Genomic DNA, 14,777 nt, shown 5'->3' with positions numbered 1-14,777 from the left:
CCGGGGCTCCCTGGGCCTTGGTCATGTCCATCAAACTGGAAAGAGAATCAGATCCCAGCCTGACCGTGGGAGCTGTGGACTTGATGTGGCCCCTGGGGAAAGGCGAGTCAGGTGACTGACTGCGGAGGCCTTTGGATGGTGCGGCTGGGGCAGGGGAGGACGGACCGGGGCCCACAGGGTTAAGAGCAGAACTGAGGCACGCAGACTGCCAGGGGTTCAAAGCCCAGCTCTGCTCTTTGGGACTGCGTGGCCCCGGGCAGGTTGTTGCATCCTGCAGGGCTTCAGCGGCAATCCCTAATTGCCCCACCTCACAGGTACTGGGGGAAGATGCGGCGGGCATGTGGTAAGCTCTATGAAACATCTGCTATTACTATCACATAAAGTGGCCCGTTCAAGGGAACTTTCAAGCTAAGGGGCAGCTCCTGGCAAATCAAGGAAGGAGTCCCAAGTTGGTTTTGGTGCTGGATCTTTCTCTTCCCTCTTGCAGGACTTCCCCGTGGAGGGCCACTCAGTGATCCGGCTGTCCCTCCCAGGGCCCCCCGCCTCCCCCCGCCCCCCAGCCTCCAGGTGCCCCTCCCCCGACCCCCCCAGCCCCAGGGCTGTCTGCTGTTTCAGGTAACTCCCTCTGTTCTCTGCCTCTTCAAGCAACACCTCTCCATCCTCTCATTCCCTGGAGGCCTTGCAAGCAACTCACTTGCTTACTCTGGAGGCCCCTGTTCACAGGAAGATGCCCGTGGGCAAGAATGGGCCCAGCACTGTGCAGAGTGCCCTAGACACGTGGGCTCTTCAATCCTTTTAATAATCCTATGAGCATCCTATGAACGTAATCCTGTTTCAGACACTATTATCCCTATTTTGCATGTGAGGAGACTGGAGCAGAGAGAGGTTAAGTAACTTGCCCAGGAGTTCTCAGCGGATAAGGTACAGAGCCAGGACTAGTACCCAAGAATGTGTGGCCGCAGTCCATGCCTTCCCGTCGGGAATCCGGCCTTATTCCCAGCTCCTGTGACACGCCTGTCTCCTGGAGTTTAGACCTACTGGAGACAAGGCCCTGTCCCAGACGAGGCACGCCCATGGCGGGTTGTAGGCACTTAGCAGGACGACGGTGGGTTGATGTTCTGGTTTGTTGGGGAGAGGAAGTTCCTTTGGTTTCCCTCAGATTATAGCTGAGGACCTTCCAGGCAGAAATACAAACAAGCAAACAAACAGAACAGCCGTCTCTCTGCAAGGGCCCTGGGCTCTGAGTGGGTCTGGAAAGGAAGGACTTTGTGTGCTGGAAATTCTGAGGCTTGCTTTGGCCGTGTGGGTTCCAGTGGAGGGGACTCCTCCACTCTGACCCTGTTTTAGCCCCACAGCCTGTCTCTACTGGGGACCCCAGAGGCAAGCTGCTGACAGGCTCCTTGGAAAGCTGCCCGACTTGGGGAGCAAAAGCCCCTGACATGACACTCAGCCATCACTTGCGTTTTTTTTTTTTTTTAAAGATTGGCACCTGAGCTAACATCTGTTGCCAATCTCTTTTTCTTTTCTTCTCCCCAAAGCCCCCCAGTACATAGTTGTATATTTTAGTTGTGGGTCCTTCTAGCTGTGGCATGTGGGACACCGCTTCAGCGTGGCTTGATGAGTGGTGCCATGTTTGTGCCCAGGATCTGAACCAGCGAAATCCCAGGCCGCCAAAGCAGAGCGCGCAAACTTAATCACTCGGCCATGCGGCCGGCCCCCATCATTTGCTTTTGAGTGAAGACAGAGACATTTGATTCTGGCCCCTGCCCTCCAGAGCTTACAATCTCATAGGAGGATGGGCATATACACCAGGGGAGTTTCATGTGGAAAGATCACCAGCTGAGGCCTGCCTTCTGGTCCAGACGTGAATTCGTTGTGTGACCTTGGGCAAGTCACTTACCCTCTCTGATCTTGGTTTCTCGTCCATAAAATGAGAAAGCTAGGGTTAATCACTGGGTTAAACCTTGGTTTTTCCTCTTAGCAATGGGACCTGTCATTCCAACAAAATCCAACACAGGACTCTGCCCAAAAAGTAGAGCTGCTCTGCTTCTGAGAAGTGGGGAGCCCACTCTGGCTTCTTTCTCTTCTTTTCCGATAATTGCTCTCAGTGTCTCTGATTGTAAGGCCTGAACCACACTGAGAAAGCTCAGGACAGCTTCCGTGGAGGAAGTTGGGTGGATTCAAAGGCTAGAAGGATTTTGATGCATAGAGGGGTGGAGCGGGCACACCAGGTGGGAAGTAGGATGTGAGAAAAGATGCAGACACAGAGACAATAGGCAGGGTCTATGCTGGCACAGAGGCAGCCTGGCTGGACCAGGAGTCCTACAGGAGAAGAGTGGACAGAGCCCAAGGAAGGGGTTCCCAGGTGGTATCCGTGGGGACTTCACAGGAGCATCGAGGGGCAATGATTATGTCTGCAGGCTCCTTCCTACGGGAGGGCGTGGTGTGCCCTGCTGTGAGCGGATGGGGAAGAACCAGCTCCAAGGAAATAGTAAGAATAATAGTGTCCCCTTCAGAGGGTTGTTTGAGGGTGAAATTAGTTCCTGTGCCTAAGGCCCCAGAACAGCGCCTGGCAGGCGAAAAGCACTGTAACAAGCCTTTGTTACACACATTCAGACCAGAGTGCACCCTGAGGCAGCCAAAGTGGTGCATCCTTCCTGGCTTCTGGCCTAGCATTGGTAGTGATGGCCTAGAATTCGCTAGCTTCTATGCTCAACAATTATGGTGATTATGAGATGTGTATGTGCCTGTGTGTTGGGGGCGGGGGGTGGGGAGTGTTGCTGCAGGTGTCCTTCTGCAGCTCCCTGACACACACACACTTCCTCCCTCAGTCCTTCCTCTGTTGCTGGGGTGCTCCTGGCCACCGTCCCACCCTCCAGAGCCCCTGATTTCCTTCCCCGCCCGCTGTTCCAAGCCCACACCTTGCTCTCAGCCTCCTCCCTCCCCTCTCCCTCAGCCCCTGGCCCTCTCACTCACCATAAATCTGAAACTCTGGAGTGTGTGTGTGTGTGTTGGGGGGCCGGGGTGGGGGGGAGCCGGTGGAAAACCAGCAAACCAAACCAACCCCAGCTAATGAAAACGGCGATAAATCTCTGTCTATCAGGTTTGTTGTGAGCACAAACATTGCCAAACAAGGGCCCAGATGGCTTGCAGGCCCTCCTCCCCCGGCCTGCAGAGCTTTAAATGGAGATGGTTGCTTTCTACATCTATTTACTACTCGGAGATGGGGGATGATTGAGTCCAGGGTGCCTGGCCAGGAAACAGGGGACAGGCCTGGTGGGAACCCTCTGCGCCCCATACCTGAGCAGGACTCCTCCAGCCAGTCCCCGACCTCCCCCATCCCTGCTCCTGGAGACAGCTAGGGAGAAGCCCCCTCTGACAGAGCCAGAGGGGGGAGGGGAGGGAAAAGACAGCCCCTGGGCTGATGATATTCAGCCCTCCACAGCCCAGCCTCGACCTGCTCCAATTACCAGACACACACCCGTGGGCAGCCAGCCCCAGATCCCCACTGTTGCTTGCAAAGTCCTTCACCCCCTGCCCAGAACTTTCCATCCGGCCAGTTAAAGCAGGCTCTGCCTTCAAGCCCAAGCCAAGCCCCACCTCCTCCAGGAAGTCTCCCCACCCCTAGTTAGTCCTCCTGGACCTCTCCGGGCTCAATTCCTACAGCCCTGGCCCCTGGGAGACACGTGGTCATTATGGGACGGCTGCTTTGGAGGTGGACAGGGCTTCACCACTAAGCTGAGGGACCTGGTGCAGGTTAATCTGTCAACCTCAGTTTCTTACTCCGTAAAATAGGTATAATTATGGGATGGTCATGAGGATTAAATGAAGTGAGTATAGAATGTGCTTAGCAAAGAGAGGGGCACAGTCTAAGAGCTGTGTGTGTGTCAGCATCTATCATAGGTGCCACACAGTCACGACTGGACAGCACACTTCTCCGTGCCCTGTCTTTTCACAGAGACATGCATGCAGGTGAGTGTGTGGGTGGGGGGGGGCGGGGGGGAGGGAGGTCCTAGTTTGGGTCCCCTGGAAACAGACCTGGAGACAAGAACTTGCGCGCAGGTAGTTTATTTGGAAGGTGGTCCCTGGAAGCTGGAGGGAGGGAATGGGGAGGGAGAAAAGGGTGGTTAATGAGCGAGTTGCTGTGGCAATGGGGCTCGCTGAAGAACACAGGGGAGGACATATCTTAGAACTGTCCCTTGGAGGGCTGAAGCAGCCAGGGTATTTATCCACCCACTCGCGTCCCTCATTAGTTGAGGGTTGACCCTGGGGCTGTAAGTGCCTGGCACTTCCCAGCCGCCCTATGGGCTGAGTAGAGCTCCCTTGGGCCCAGCCCTGGAGGAACTATGCAGGTGGGAGGCAGAAAGGCTCCTTGGGGTGGACAATCCCACCACTACCCCCTTGCCATCACAGCTGCGGCTGAACTACGAGGCAGCCCCAGAGGATGAGGGGGAGGTGTCATAACATCCTCTGCTGAACTCTTCTCTTTTCTATCCCTGCAGCGTCCAGGGCAGCATTTTACTCTCAGTGGGCACACCATAATTATTTGTGGACCAAAAAGAGGTATGGGCTAAGAGCTGGGAAAATCTAGATTCTCCCCACTGCTCAGTTTTTAACTCATTGTGTGATGCTGAGCAAGACATATGACCACTCTGGGCCTCATCAGCTCCTTCTGTAAAATTGGGACATTGCCACCTTCTCTGATTTTCCCATAGCCCTGTCATGGTAAGCTGGAATGGTCTTTCAGGAGTGCTCAGAACAGGTAAGGTGTGGCTGTGATGTGTGGGCGGGGGAGGTTTCCCTACCTGGGTGTTAGCCAAGCCAGAGGTGCCCAGTGGCACACTATTCACACACGCTCTGGGGTCAGAACACACAGGTGTGTTCTTCTGGGCTCTCTCCTGTATCTTCCTATCCTGTGACAACCGCAACGGCCAAGGATCAAGAAAGAAAAGAACAAAGGGCTTTGAATCGCTGACTCCTCGGTGGAAAGAATCCCAAAGGATCCAAGGGAATCCAGTGGGATGCTCGGTGGTTCCTTATTTCTGGTCGGTAGTGGGGTTTGCCAATGGCTGGCAAATGTAGAAACCATTAGTACGGAAATTTTTTTTTTTTGGTGAGGACGACTAGCCCTGAGCTAACATCTGCTGCCTATCCTCCTCTTTTTGCAGAGGACCTAACAACCTGAGCTAACATCCTGGCCCTGAGCTAACATCCGTGCCCATCTTCCTCTACTTTATACATGGGACACTTGCCACAGCATGGCTTGACAAGTGGTGTGTAGGTCTGCGCCCGGGATCCAAACCAGGGAACCCCAGGCGACCGAAGCGGAACATGAAAACTTAACCGCTGTGCCACCGGGCCGGCCCAGTACAGAAATTCCTAACTTGGGGGTCTGGGAATCCCTGGGATGCCCATGGATACGCTTTAAGAGCCCCGAAATCTCTTGAAAATACATGTAAAATTGAGCGTGTGAGTATATGTGTGCACATGAACTGCTGTAAGTTGGTAATCTGGAGCTTCCAGCAAATTCTCAAAGGGGCCTGTGACCCAAGAAAAGTAGATTTGCCCTACCCCAAATCTCCCATCTGAAAGGGGAGGATACTGAGGCCAAGAGAGGGGACATGAACTGCTGGGTCACATTAGGGGACAGATGAAACCCAGGGTCCCTCAGCTTGTGTGGCTGTGTGGGTCACTTCGGTCTGCACAACCTGAAAGGCAGGCCTGGCTCCCCAGGAGGCTGTGTGAGAGGCCACAGCACAGTACCATCTCTCCTTGCTCCTGGAGAGACATCTCAAAGGCACGATGTTCCCTGGGGGTGAGGGTGGGTGCTGAGGTCTGTTCCCACGGAAAACAGAACAAGAGAAAACCAGACCAAAACTGGAAACGAAAGGAAGTCCCTGTCACCGAGAAGCTTGGGCACATTAGCTGGCCTCAGTTTCCAGATGTGGAAATGGAAATGATAATAATGCTTACATGTCTAAGTCGTGGGGAAGATTAAAGGTGATCAAGTGAGCGGAAACAGCTTACAAAAAGGAAGCTGTACACAAATGCTGGTGACAATCACTACAGTGGAGGCCTGGTGAATATTGTTGGCTGCTGGGAGGAAATTGTGGACCACCTGCATTACCCTATTCTGGACAACTATGAAATTCTCCTGCAGGCCCTTGCAGCCTAAGAGGCCTGGTTTTGGAGTCAAACCTGAACTACATCTCAGTTCCACCACGGGTGCATGTGTGTGACCTTGGACAAATCACTTAACCTCTCTGGGCCTCAGATTGTTCATCTGCAAAGTGGGGACACACACCTACCTGATTGGGACATTATGAGGATTTGATGAGTTAGTGCAAATGAAAATGCCTGTAACGGTGACTGGCATATAAAAGCGCTCAATAAACATTATCATTATTTTTTGTTCCTGTTCCTTGCCAATCGTAACTTCAAGCAGTTTATTTGTTCCTTGTGAAGTTTCTGTCTCCCCACATCTCTGTGTTCTCCGCTGGCACGTAAGTTCTGTAGCTTAAGGACAAGCTTGTTTTGTTTACAGTTGTATCCCTCAGCCTGGCACACAGTATGCAGCAGATATTAGTTAAATGAATGAGTGGAAATACACAGTCCGTTTTTAAGGATGAGAAGGCACTCTGACAATGTGAGAACACTCGTCAGTCTGGACCAGTCCCAAGAGGGACCCGGAGCTGTGCCAAGAGTCCTTTAGGGGTCAAGAGAGTTGGCCTCTGGTCCTAGCTTAACTGCTGAACTGCTTCGGCCAAGTCGCTGGCCCTCTCTGGGCCTCTGTGTGCTTCCTCCAAAAGCGTGGGAGCCCTGAGATTCCAGGGCTTCCCCCTTAGAGGCTGGCCTCCAAGGAGCTCCGACCAGATGGGGAGTGTGGGATTTCGGAATAATTCAGCCACTTAATTAATGAAGCGGAAGGAGAAGTGGGAGAGAATAAAGGCGGGGGTGGGGAGGTGGGGGATGGGGGATGGGGAATCCAATCCTGGAAGAAAAGTCAACACCGGGCTGCGGCGCTTGCCAGCTGCGGGTGGGAGTGGATTTGGGAAAGCCACGCTGGGCCAAAGCGCCGAGCGGCTGCGCGCGCCCCGGGAGCGTGTCTCCTCCGCGGCGTGTGCGCCCGGGCCTCGGCCCGCCCCTCCCTTCCTCGCGCGCCTCGCCAGTTCCCGCCGCCACTGACTTTCTGACTTCTTAACTTGTCAGCAAATCCCAGAGTTAAAAATGCACACGCACCCCGGCCAGCCGCCAGCAGGGCCGTCTGGCCGCGGCTCCAGATGTGGGGCCACCGCGCCGGCCGCCCGCCCCGCCGCGCAGACTAAACAATCGGCCTTGGCCGTGAGCGCAGCGCAATTCCAGATGCCGCGTCCCTCGCGCCGCGCGCTAATTGGGCCGCGGGCGCGAGGCTCTGTCAGCGCGGGCAAGGCCCTGCCGGGGGCGGCCTTGGCCCGGGGCCCGTCCGCCGAACTACCTAGGGCGGGGGCGGGGTGGGGGGGAGAGGGGAGGGAGGGCGAGGCAAAGAGAGAGAAAGAGAGTCAGAGACAGGGACGCACGAAGAGAGGCAGACAGAAAGAGAGACGTTCTCAAAAGGAGACAGACAGCTGCAGAGATAAAGGGAGAACCAGAACCACTGAGCCCTAGTCAGATTTAGGAGAAAGACACAGAAAAGAGGGAGAGACACAGCCAGAGATGGAGAGACTTTCGGAAACAGAGGCAGGGCAGAGCGGAGGAGAACAGAATAAGAGGCTCAAAGGCTACAAGGAGTAAGCGCGGACGGGCCGGGGAGCACCCGCCCAGGAGACCCACATGGCACCGCCGGGTCGCTGCCGCGTTACGGGTGTCCACCCCTCCAGTTTTACAGAGCTTCCTTCTCACGTTCTCACTTTTTAGAATTCTTGCTAGACCCCGGCGAACCTGGGGCTGGGTCCGCCCGCAGGAGGAGCCTGGGCGACTGCGCGGAGGAAGAGCCCTCGCCCCCAGAGGAACCTGAGCCATCGAGAGTTCAGCCCCAATCCTGGCTTGGAGACCTGGCCGCTGCGGGCAGGTGCGGGACGGGGCTCTGCGGGGCTTTGCCTCGAGGCAGGAGGATGCCCCGAAGGACTCCTGCAGGGCCCCTCCTCCACCAGGCAGCCAGCCGGCGGCACCCTCCTTCCCCTGGCGCCCTGGGACCTCGTCAGCCCCGGAGACAGGGGGATGGCAGGTTAGCCGAGGCCCAGAGCAGGGAAGTCCACCGGGGACCACCCGGAGGAGCCCCCCCCGCTTCGCGTTGCGCCCCCGCCGGGAGGCCCGGGCGCCCCGGGGGTGAGCGCGGAGGGCAGTGCGGCGGCCCGGCGGCTCTTGGCGGCCCCTCTCTGACAATCTTTCCTTTGTTTGTTTTCTTAAATCTGGGAGGCCCGAATTCCTGCCGGATTCCGTAGGTTTCACTCAGGAAGGAGGCGCCCCCACCCCCACCCGCTCTCCCGTCGGGCCGGGCTGCCGGGGAAGGCAGGTTGTTCCCGGAGGCCCGCGGCGCGCAGCCCTGGCCCCGGGCTGGGGAGCGGGCGCCCGGCGCGCCGGAGAGTCCCGGGCGCCCTGCCCGCGCGCGCCACCGCGCAGCCCCGCCGAGGGCCACGGCAGCCTCCGCCGAGAAAACTTAAAAAAAAACAAAAAACCAAACCAGGAAAGTTTTAAAAGACACAAAGAGCAACCCTCCCCCCACCCCAACCTCATTCCACACCCCTCTACCTCTCACACTCCCCCCGCCCCCTATTTTTTTTATTTTTGGTCTCCAAACTTGAGCCTCATTAATTTCCAAAAAAAATTTCCCCCAATAAAAGGCAAACATGGAAAGAAAAACAAACTATTAGAAAATAGAGGAGGGAGGAAATGTTATTTAAAAGGTTAGCAGACCGCATCATTTTCCAATGATATTATATACTCCCAGCAGTATCCAAAATATATATGGGCCCTGGGCCAAGAATGTAAAAAAAAAAAAAAAAAAACTTGAAAAAACCCTCACTTAGACACAACATCTGGACCTGGGAGCGAACAAACCCCCCATTTATCACACTTAATCCTCCAATGAAGCAATCGACAGTTGACTTCTGTTTTGCTAATTTAGCTGCTTTCAAGTGCCGGCCCAGTCCAGACCGGGAATTCAGTGTCACTTGCGGAGGGCCTGCCCTGCCCCCGCCCGGCTTCGCTCCCTGGGCCCGGCCCTCGGGCCGTCGGATCGGGAAGAAAGACCATTAAAGAAGAAAGAAACGTTTTATGGATTCCCTTTACCCCCACCCACTCAGGTCAATGAAAACCTCGACTCTGACCTTCGTCTGCCCCCTCGCCCAGCACCCTGACACCCATTTCCTTGGTGACACTTCCCACCCGCTCGCTGCCTCCCCCCTCAGACTCGGGGAGCAATGGCATCAGTCGGCACAAACGCCAGCAGCTCCAGGCAGTCACCCTGCTCACCGGCTGCTCTTCAGGTTGACTAGGTGCTGCCAGCCTCCTGCCTGGCACTGCGGCGTGGCCTGGCACCTTGACCCTCACCCTGGGAGAGGGAAGCGGCGGGAGGGTAGTGGTGCTTGGCAGAGGGGAGCCTCCATCCCCCGCTCCCCCCGGAAGTGGATGGGAAGCAGGAGGCCCCGAGGTGGAGGCCCTGGGCCAGCAGCTTCCGGAGACAATGGGGTCTTGTGAGGGCGCAAGCAAGCGGGAGAGAGAATAAATCAGAGAGAGTATATCATTTGAGGATTAGTCAATAAATCCCTGGGACCCTGGCCCAGTGGGGCTGGTGCCAGAGGCATGGCTGGCTGGGAGTGCAGACTTCCTTCCTCCCCAACTTTCTCTTCCCCTCCCCAGAGGCCTCCATGGGTCTCTCCTGGCCTCTCTCTGTCCATCTCTTAGTCTCTGTGGCTCCTCTCCCAGACTTTGGATCCCACGGCACAGCCTTTTGTCATTCCCCTCCCTTGTCGCTGGGGACAGTTGTACAAGGGGGCAGGGAAGGTTGCTGGCTGGGAGCACCTGCAAACAGAAGAGGCTGGAGAATGTGCCCACTCCTCTTCACTCAGATCCAGCCTACCCGCCAGGCCTGGCAAAGGCCCCAGGAACAGCCTACACTCCCAAAAGAGGCCTCCAGCACCCCCAATCCCAGTCCTCTACAGGCTCTCCTGACAGCCTGGCTGGGCCTCGGACTTCTTGGGGGAGAGACCCCGAGTTTCGGCCCCAATCCAGATGCAGTCCCAAACCTCCTAACCCCACCTTCCAGGGCCCACGGAAGCCTCAGATCTGGAGCATCATCCACATGGACCATACTCATTCCCGCAGGCATTTATGAGCACCTACTGTACGCCAGGCAGTGTGCTAGACTCAGGATATGGAGATGGATGGGACTCCTTGCCCCTGGGGGCTTTAGCCTCTACTGGGCCTTATGTTCTGTTCATATGGGGATGTCATATTACCCAACTACACTGGTTCAAAAAGCAGTCACTGAGCACCCGCCATGTGCCAGGCCCTGTGGTAGCTACTGGGGATCCAGAGATGATGGAAGACCATGTCTGTCCTCAAACTTGCCAGGGAGACAGACATGCCAGGAATTAATCCTAAGAGAAGGCAGAAAGTAAGAGCCCAAGTGAGGCATTTAGAAAAACTTCAGGGTGTGCCCAGAGGAGGGACTGACTCACCCTGCCCGGGATGGGAGGAGGGGTGTGATGGACCCCAGGGTGGTGGTGGGGGAGCCCCATTGCTCTAGCTCTTCAAGTCCATCCTGGGAACAGTGCAGCCAGTGGCTAAGAGCGGGGGCTGGTACAGGTCACCCTCTTGCTCTGCCACATCAGCTGTGGGATCTAGGACTCCGGAGCCCCTTTGAGCCTCGGTTTCATCATCTGAAAAATGGGACTAACAGTAGTAACTACTTTATGAGGATCTGATGGGATGATACAGGGCAAGCAGCTGCCATATGGGGAGCTCTGAATGTGCATTTTAATTGTCTTTCTTTCAAAGGATGTGGACAGACCACCTTGTAGCCTTCCTGTCCCCTTCCCTGTGTCCTTTCTCCCCAACCTGAGGACCTGGCATGGTGTTGGGCACCCCGTGGTGGGAGTGGTGGAATAAATGGGTGGGTAAAACAGAAAACCTGTCAGACCCTGGCTCGAGTGACACTGGGTAGACAATGCTGTGTGCAGTGGGTGGTGGGCCTTGAATGTGTTGTCTCCTCCCTCTGATGCTCGGCCACGGGCTAGGTGAGCCATGATGGCTGTTCTTGCTCTGACATCTCCAGAAGCCAAGCAGAGCGGGACCCCCCTAAGCCCCCTTTCCCTTGCTCAGCAGAAAGTCTAGAAATGTCTTCTGGCTTGGAGCCACTATTCTGTGACTCTGGTTTGGGTTGAGTCCTGACTTGCTGAGTGTCCTTGGGCAAAACATGTCCCCTCTCTGGGCCTTGGACTCCTCGTAGGTAAAATGAGTGGGTTGGACTGGATGCTCTCCAGGCTCCATTGCAGCCTTTGTCATTTATGTCTGCTTCTCCTTTGAGCTGTGGGAACCTCATCTTCCTGCTCGTCTGAGGGTGTGGATTTCTGCTGTCCCATTTCTTGCCTGCTTTTTGGCTTTCCTCTGTGATGTCCCCCTCTTGCTCCCTTTTAACTCCCCTTGGCTAGCCTCTCCTCTTTCTCTCTCCTCCTCTTCCTCTGCCGCAGTCCCACAGCCTGGAGAGTGTGTGGATGAACTGGTGCTCGACTCCTTCCCCCGGCAGCTTCCCCCTCCCACCTCTACCTGGCTTCTTGACCTCCGAACAGAACCTGGACCTGAGAAGCTGTGCCTCTCCATCTGTCCTCTTGGCCGAGAGTGTGTCCATAAAGGCCTGGGGGTGCCCTGACCCTTGAACTCTGACCTCTGAGAGAGTGGGAGAATGGCATCCCAGCTGGACCAAGAGAGCGCCTAATATGGGTCTTGTGTCCCCAGAGACTGGCAGGCTCTGTATTCCCACGCTGCCCTCCCTCCCGAATCCCAGGCTCAGGGAAGGGGGCAGGAAAGGATGCCTTTTCTAAGTCCAGCTGACACTCACCCCCAACCCACCCTCCTTCACAATGCCATCTCCCACCTCTGAGGCTGGGAGAAGTCCATCCTTCACAGAGGCCCATGTGCGTGGAGGTTATCATCCTCACCAAGGAACCACTCATTATTGTCAGGAACCATTTCCAGAGAGCTTACTGTGCGCGAGGTACTGTGCTAGGAGCCAAGAGGAGGTGTCTGTGTGGTGGTAGAAGGGAGTGGGGCAGGACAAAGGCTGGGGGAGTCCCAGGGAGGTGTGCCACTGCCAAGCCTCGGCCCGTGGGCAGAGAGTTTGGCAATGCCTGTGCGTGGGCCCAACTGGAGTGACACCTGAGATGGAGCCAGGTCCTGGAGGCAGGTAAACAGGACGCGGTGTGCTGGGTGTGGTGGAGGGAGAGGGGACCATGGGGGGGTGGGGCGCACAATGGGCCATTGTGTGCTCTGGAGTCACTGTCACTCCTGGGACTCTGGGCTTCCCCTTCCACTCCATCACCCTCCCACTGGGCTGTCCAAATATCAAGATATATGGAAGGTGCAACCAGAGGCATCTGCTTTTGGACCCCTCTCCTCTTGCCTAGACCACAATGGACCAAGATGGCATGGTGGGTGCTGCATGGCCCAGGCTTTGTTTGTCTCCAGCCATGAGGGAACAAGAAGGGAGCATCTGGTCACTGGGATGTGACTGACAGAGATCTAAGTCTGGTGATTGGGCTGTGGGCTCAGCTGGGCCACTAGCAAGCTGTGTCTCTCCTTGGGAAATCACATAACTGCCCTAAACTTCAGTTTACTCATCTGTAAAATAGGCTCAGAGTGACCCTTGCCCTGTCTACCTGGTGGTGTTGTGTGGTGTTGTGACAGAAGCTTGGACACTGTCAAGGGCTGTACAAAGGGCAGAGTTGGCTGCTTTTGTTTCTCTTGTTACTTGCTGCAAGGCTCCTTCTGCCTGACGAAGCTCCTCTCCTGGGGGCAGGAGAGGCCAGAATTGATGACCATCCCTGTGGGACTATTGAGAGACCCAAGGACAGGAACCAGGATTCAAATCCTCAGAGTATTCAGCAAGCCGACCTTCATTCAGTCACGTTCAGTCTTCCCTGAAGAGAGCAGAGAGGTCTCGGGGTAGGATGGATTCTCTGTCATCCCCTCAGCTTGAGGTCCTTTCCAGCCCAAAACTCTGGGAGGGAGAGCCCTCGGGAGGTTCCGGGTAGAAGAACGAGACAGCCACGCCACACATAAACCAAACTTCCCGCTCCTTCTCTTGCCTGCAGGTGCTGGTGAGCTGGGTGGAATTAAATAGGACTGAGTGTTCCAGGAGGCATTGCTCAGGAAGCAAAGGATGGAAATCCACCTCCAAGTAGTTCAAGCAAAGGAAGGATTTATTGACTCAACCAGGAAGGACACACACACACACACACACATTGCCATGCCTCAAAAGATACCACCGGCTTTCTCTCTGGCGTTCTTTCTTGATCTCATCCATATCTTGGCTATTCTTTCTCATGTGCGAAAGCCTCATTTTTGCCCCTCCCTACTGCAGCTGGGCCTCCTGTCAACAGCACTGGGAGAGTGGGGAGGGAAAGGGATGTCAGGGCTCCTGTCTGCTGGAGGGCAAGGAGGGGTGCCTAGAGCAAGGCAGCATTTCACGCTCACATCTCAGGAAAGAGAGCATCCACCCCTCCCAACACCCTCTGTCAATAGAATCCTAGGGGAGGACTCCTATTGGTCTAGCTTGGGTCATGTGCCTACCTCTTGGACAAATCAGGTGGCTAGGAAAATAGTCTGCAATGATTGGCTAGGCCTGGCTCGTGGTCCCACCCTGAGGCCAGAGGATGGGGGAATGGTGATTGGAAGCCCCAGAGAATTACACGGAATCCGGGAACAGCTGTTCTGTGAAGGAGAGGATGCAATCAAGAAGAGTGGACAAGGCTGCTGGAGAGACACAAACAAGAAGTATCCCCCACATGGGGGAGAGAGGAAACAATTTAATAAACTTGGTACACCTTCTGGGAGCCTCAAATTTTAGTCCAAGAGTTTTTAGGGAAAGATTTTAATGACATTTTAAAACATTATTTTTATTTATAACACACATAGCTATACTATGGAGTAAAATTCAAAGTTTATGTAGACTTCTAAGATAAAAAAGAAGATATCAACAACGTTTGGGTCTTGCAGTAGGCCATTTTCCTTATCCAACCCTCTTCCACCCCTTGTGTATTTTTTAAGCTTCTCTGATGTTAAGGATGGAGATGGGGTTGGAAAGTTTGACATGCATTAGGAAGGGAAATAACATGGATTTTGGAGCCAGAGAGATGTGGCTTAAAATCTTGCTCTGCCACTTTGTAGCGGTGTGCTCTTAGGAAAGTCACATCCTCTCTCTGAGCCGGTTTGCTCCCCTGTAAAATGGGTACCATGGTGCCTGCTTGGGAGAGGGGTGGTGATAAGGAGTAAGTGACCTAACATGGAAACGCCAGTGCAGTGCCTGGCTCCAAGCAAGACACTTTGTAAATGTCAGCTCTCACTTTCTTCTTCCTGTGTCTGCAGGGCCCTCAGGGCTCTGTCAATCCAGGGAGCAGGGAAGGGACCCCACACATGGCCCCTGGCTAAACCTCTGCCATTCCTGGCAGAAGCTTCATGACCCTCTCCTCTTGGGGGCTATAACCACAGACATGAGCATGGTGATAACTGGCTTCCGCCACCTTGTAGATACTGAAGAGGCAATCAGTTCTTTGCTAGTGTAGACACAACATCACCCACAG

General features: G+C 55.1%; 1 long non-coding RNA gene across 1 annotated transcript; it reads left to right on the top strand.

The window, feature by feature from the left end:
- The first annotated feature begins 3,656 nt into the window (after nucleotides 1–3,656).
- LOC111769324 (uncharacterized) lies at nucleotides 3,657–6,429 on the top strand. The gene is made up of 6 exons (XR_011429746.1): nucleotides 3,657–3,795; nucleotides 3,892–3,972; nucleotides 4,503–4,563; nucleotides 4,716–4,762; nucleotides 4,868–5,045; nucleotides 5,169–6,429. It is a non-coding gene; the product is annotated as an uncharacterized lncRNA (long non-coding RNA).
- The last annotated feature ends 8,348 nt before the right edge of the window (nucleotides 6,430–14,777 follow it).

Source organism: Equus caballus, chromosome 20 (genome assembly GCF_041296265.1).
Source record: "Equus caballus isolate H_3958 breed thoroughbred chromosome 20, TB-T2T, whole genome shotgun sequence".
Lineage (NCBI taxonomy): Eukaryota > Metazoa > Chordata > Mammalia > Perissodactyla > Equidae > Equus > Equus caballus.
This window is presented reverse-complemented; position numbering and strand designations above follow the sequence as displayed.